Below are 5,923 nucleotides of genomic sequence, written 5' to 3' on the forward strand. Positions count from 1 at the left end.
AAGGCAGTTGTTCTGTTCATGCCAGTCAGATTGAGGAGCAGAATTACTGGAAAGTGTGATAGATAAGAGTTCATGCAGTCCAGATTGAGGAGCATAAGACTGGAAGTGTGCTGAGATAAGAGTTTTCATGCAGTCAGATTGAGGAGGCAAGAAGACTGGAAGTGTGATGAGATAAGAGTTTCATGCAGTCAGATTGAGGAGCAGAAGACTGGAAGTGGTGGGATGAGATAAGAGTTATGCAGTCAGATTTGAGGAGCAGAAGACTGGAAGTGTGATGAGATAAGAAGTCCTGCAGTCCAGATTGGGGAGCAAGAAGACTGGAAGTGTGATGAGAATAAGAGTTCCATGCAGTCAGATTGGAGGAGGCAGAAGATCTGGAAGTGTGATGAGATTAAGAGTTCATGCAGTCAGATTGAGGAGCAGAAGACTGGAAGTGTGATAGATAAGAGTTCATGCAGTCAGGATTGAAGGCGCAGAAAGACTGGAAGTGTGAATGAGATAAGAGTTCATGCAGTCAAGATTGAGGAAGCAGAAGAACTGGAAAGTGTGATGAGATAAGAGTTCATGCAGTCAGATTGAGGAGCAGAAGACTGGAAAGTGTGAATGAGATAAGAAGTTCATGCAGTTCAGATTGAGGAGGCAGAACGACTGGAAAGTGTGATGAGATAGAGAGTTTCATGCAGTCAGATTGAGGGAGAAAGAAGACTGGAAGTGTGATGAAATAAGACGACAACTCTTTTATTTTTCCAGAGAATATAAATCTATAAAATATAATAAATACACACATTTCGTAATCTGATATTAAACCACTGAGGTGGACTAAGGCTAAAGCTGTCCTCCACAATCCAGACTACTTGAAGAAATACTAGTAAAACTGTAATGAGTCCTGAGGCTACGGGCCCCCGGGGCCGAGTGGAGAGTTTAACTTCTTTAGCCGGACCGATTAATAAACCAGACGGTGGTTGATTTAATTTAGTCGCCCCATTGATGCCTGGGTAAGGAATACCCCCGTGGGTTTAGCATTTGAATAGGTCTCATCAGCCCCTGTTTCCATCCATTAAAACACGGCTGACGAGTGGTAGGAATTTAAACCTCCTTTTTTTCCTCTTAAAGGGTTGGAAATTCAAATCCCCTTTAAATCAGCTCTGCCTTGGTTTGCAGGTGAGAGCTGCAGGTTATATGTGAACGTAACAAAACACTGTAGAGTTGCAGGTGCACCACAGCTAACATGAATTGAATGCTACTTTCAATACAGACGCTCATAGCTGTTTTCAAGCATCACTGCTGGTTGTGTGATTGAGACAAGGGGGGGGGGGCACACCGAGTGAACCACACAATTCCAATTAACATTTATAATGTATTTAAAACTCTAAAGGGTAATATTACACTGATGTCTTCAGCAGGAAAAAGTGTCCTGGTAAAAACATGGATGTCTCAAATCAAAATCAAATCAAAATGTGTTTGTCACATGCGTCGAATCCGAACAGGTGTTGTAATGGCTACTTCCAAGCCCTTTAACCAACCAATTCCTTAACACTTATTTTTTTCTTAGAACTTCTTAAGTAACAACATAGATAAGTAAAAAATTGGAATAAATGTAACAAATATTAAAGAGCAGCAGTAAAATAACAATAGCGAGGCAATATACAGGGTATTACGGTACAGAGTCAATGTGGATGCTATATTTACAGGTATTACGGTACCAGAGTCAATGTGGAGGCATAACAGGGTATTACGGTACAGATCATGTGGAGGGTCTATACAGGGTCTTAACGGTACAGAGTCAATGTGGAGGGCTATATACAGGGGGGTAGCGTACAGGTCAATGTGGAGGCTATATACAGGGGGTACTGGTACAGGAGTCAATGTGGACGGCTATATACAGGGGGTACCGGTACAGCGTCACTGTGGAGGTTTCTATATACAGGGGGTAGCGCGGGTACAGAGTCAATGTGGAGGCTATATACAGGGTGTATCCGGTACAGAGTCAATGTGGAGGCTTAATATAAGGGTGTTTACGGTACAGAGTCAATGTGAGGCTATATACAGGGTGTTTTTTAACGGGTACAGAGGTTCAATGTGGAGGCTATATACAGGGTGTTACGGTACAGAGTCAATGTGGAGGCTATATACAGGGGGCACCGGTACAGAGTCAATGTGGAGACTATATCAGGGGTACCGGGTACAATCACAAATGTGGAGGCTATATTACAGGGGGTACTGGTACAGAGTCAATGTGGAGGCTATATACAGGGGGACGGTACCGAGTGAAATGTGGAGGGCCCCTATATACAGGGGGTACCAGTAACAGAGTCAATGTGGAGGCTATATACGGGGGGTACCGGTACAGAGTCCATGTGGAGGCTCTATAACAGGGGGTACTGGTACAGAGTCAATGGTGGAGGCTATATACAGGGGGGTAAAGCGGTACAGAGTCCCATGTTGGAGGCTATATAAGGGGGTAACTGGTCAGAGTCCAATGTGGAGGCTATATACAGGGGGGTAGCGGTACAGAGTCAATGTGGAGGCTATATACAACAGGGGGTACGGTACAGAGTCAATGTGGATGGCTATAATACCGGGTGGTTACGGTACAGAGTCATGTGGAGCTTATAACAGGGTGTTACGGTACCGAGTCCCCCAATGTGGAGGCTATATACAGGGGGGTAACCCAGTACAGAGTCAATGTGGGAGGCTATATAACAGGGTCCGGTAGCAGAGTCAATGTGGAGGTATATACACGGGTGTTTACGGTAACAGAGTCAAATGTGGAAGGCTATATACAGGGGTACCCGTACAGAAGTCAATGTGGAGGCTATATAACAGGGGTACCGGTACAGAGTCATGTTGGAGGCTATATAACAGGGGTACCGGTACAGGAGTCAATGTGGAGGCTAATAATACAGGGGGTACCGGTACAGAGTCAATGTGGGAGGCTATAATACAGGGAGTTCGGTACCAGAGTCCAATGTGGAGGCTATATACAGGGGTACCGGTACAGAGTCAATGTGGAAGACTATATTACAGGGTACCGGTACTGAGTAATGTGGAGGCTATATACAGGAGTACCGGTACACGAGTCAATGTGGAGGCTATATACAAGGGGGTAACCGTACAGAGTCAATGTGAGGCTATATACAGGGTGTACTGGTACAGAGTCAAATGTGGAGGCTAATATACAGGGAGTACCGGTCAGAGTCCAATGTTGGAGGCTAATATACAGGGGTACCGTACAGAGTCAATGTGGAGACTATATACCAGGGGGACCGTACAGAGTCAATGTTGGAGACTAAATACGGGGGTACCGGTACAGAGTCAATGTGGAGACTTATATACAGGGGGGTTACCGGTAAACAGAGTCAATGTGGAGACTATATACAGGGGGTACCGGTAACAGAGTCAATGTGGAGGCTATATACAGGGGGTATCCGGTAGCAAGAGTCCTGTGGAGGCTATATACAGGGGGTACCGGTAGCAGAGTCAATGTGGACCGGCTATATACAGGGGGTACCGGTACAGAGTCAATGTGGAGGCTATATACGGGGGTACCGGTACAGAGTGCAATGTGGAGGCTAATATACAGGGGGGTACGGTAACAGAGTCAATGGTGGAGGCTATATACAGGGGTAACCGGGACAGAGTCAATGTGGAGGCTATATACAGGGGTACCGGTAAAACAGAGTCAATGTGGAGGCTATATACATGGGTGTACCGGTACAGAGTCAATGTGGAAGGCTCTATACAGGGGGGTACCGGTAGCAGAGTCAATGTGGAGGTTATATACAGGGGGTAACCGGTACAGAGTCAATGTGGGAGGCTTATACAGGGGGTACAGGTCAGAGTCAAATGTGGAGGCTATATACAGGTGGGTACCGGTACTAGGTCCAATGTGGAGGCCCTAATATACAGGGGGTACGCGGTACCGAGTCAATGTGGAGAGCTTATATACAGGTGGTACCGGTACAGAGTCAATGTGGAGGCCCTATATACAGGGGGGTACGCGGTAACAGAGGTCAAATGTGGAGGCTATATACAGGGGGCACCGGTACAGTGTTCAATGTGGAGGCTTATATACAGGGTGTTACGGTACAGAGTCAATGTTGGAGGCTATATACAGGGGGTTTAACCGGTAACAGGAGTCAATGTGGAGGCTATTACAGGGGGGTACCGGTACAGAGTCAATGTGGAGGCTATATACAGGGTGTTACAGTACAGAGTCCAATGTGGAGGCTATATACAGGGTGTTACTGTACAGAAGTCAATGTGGAGGCTAATATACAGGGGGTACCGGTACAGAGTCAACTGTGAGGGTATATTACAGGGGGTACCGGTACAGAGTAATGTGGAGGCTATATACAGGGTGTTACGGTACAGAGGTCCAATGTGGAGGCTAATATACCAGGGTGTACTGAATACAGAGTCAATGTGGAGCTATATACAGGGGGTAACCGGTTAACAGGAGTCAAATGAGAGGCTACATACAGGGGGTACCGGTACAAGAGTCATGTGGAGGCTAATACAGGGGGTACCCGGTACAGAGTCAATGTGGAGGCTATATACAAGGTGTTACGGTACAGAGTCAATGTGGAAGGCCCTATATACAGGGGGTCCGGTACAGAGTCAATGTGGAGGCTATATACAGGGGGTACCGGTAGCAGAGTCAATTTGGAGGCTTAATATACAGGGGGTACCGGTACAGAAGTCCATTTGTGGAGCTATATACAGGGGTACTGGTAACAGAGTCAATGTGGGAGGTTATATACAGGGGGTACCGGTACGAGTCTGTGTGGAGACTATATACAGGGGTACCGGTACAGAGTCAATGTGGAGGCTATATACAGGGGGCACCGGTACAGTGTCAATGTGGAGGCTATATACAGGGTGTTACGGTACAGAGTCAATGTGGAGGCTATATACAGGGGGTACCGGTACAGAGTCACAGGAAGACAGGCCCGATCTGGCCAACAGACAGTTTAGCTTGGCCTATAGCACAGGAAGACAGGGCCGATCTGGCCAACAGATAGTTTAGCTTGGCCTATAGCACAGGAAGACAGGGCCGATCTGGCCAACAGACAGTTTAGCTTGGCCTATAGAACAGGAAGACAGGGCCGATCTGAAAGATTAGGGCCAACATACAGTTTGTGACAGTCTGAGGTTTTCTGAACCTAGTCTTTATTCGACACTGGGTTTAATTCACACAAGACGACTGAGTCTGAATGGAAATGTTGGCTGGAAGTCTGTCCAGCCAATCACGATGTGCTTCATGTTTGAACGTGAAGTATTCGTACTCGTAACTACACGTCTCTGACATACAGGTAACTGCCAAAGTAATGGAAACACTGGAGTAAATTAATGTAATGGGGCTCATGAATGGCACTGACCGTATTCCTGACCATATTGTATCTCACCTATTCTCCCTCTGAATGGAACACATACACAGATTCATGAATGTGAAGAATTCATACTCGTAACTACACGTCTCTGACATACAGGTAACTGCCAAAGTACTGGAAACACTTGAGTAAATGACAGAGTATACTGAACCGAAATATAAACATTCAACAGCCTGATCAACTGTATGAGAAGGAGATGTGGTTTTCTGATCCACACCCTTACCTTTCGTTAAGGTATCTGTGACCAACACATGCATATCTGTATTCCCAGTCATGTTAAATACATACAGTACCAGTCAATCTACTCATTCAAGGATTTTTCTTTATTTTGACTCATTTCTACATTGTAGAATAATAGTGAACACATCAAAACTATGAAATAGCACATATGGAATCATGTAGTAACCAAAAAGATGTTTTAAACAAATCAAAATATATTTTATATTTGAGATTCTTCAAAGTAGCCACCCTTTGTCTTGATGACAGCTTTGTACACTCTTGGCATTCTCTCAACCAGCTTCATGAGGTAG

General features: G+C 45.5%; 1 long non-coding RNA gene across 1 annotated transcript; it reads left to right on the forward strand.

Moving 5' to 3' along the window:
• The first annotated feature begins 221 nt into the window (after positions 1-221).
• LOC139027089 (uncharacterized) lies at positions 222-596 on the forward strand. Its single transcript, XR_011479125.1, has 3 exons — positions 222-286; positions 399-448; positions 560-596. It is a non-coding gene; the product is annotated as an uncharacterized lncRNA (long non-coding RNA).
• The last annotated feature ends 5,327 nt before the right edge of the window (positions 597-5,923 follow it).

Source organism: Salvelinus sp. IW2-2015, unplaced genomic scaffold (genome assembly GCF_002910315.2).
Source record: "Salvelinus sp. IW2-2015 unplaced genomic scaffold, ASM291031v2 Un_scaffold7381, whole genome shotgun sequence".
In the NCBI taxonomy this organism is placed as follows: Eukaryota; Metazoa; Chordata; class Actinopteri; order Salmoniformes; family Salmonidae; genus Salvelinus; species Salvelinus sp. IW2-2015.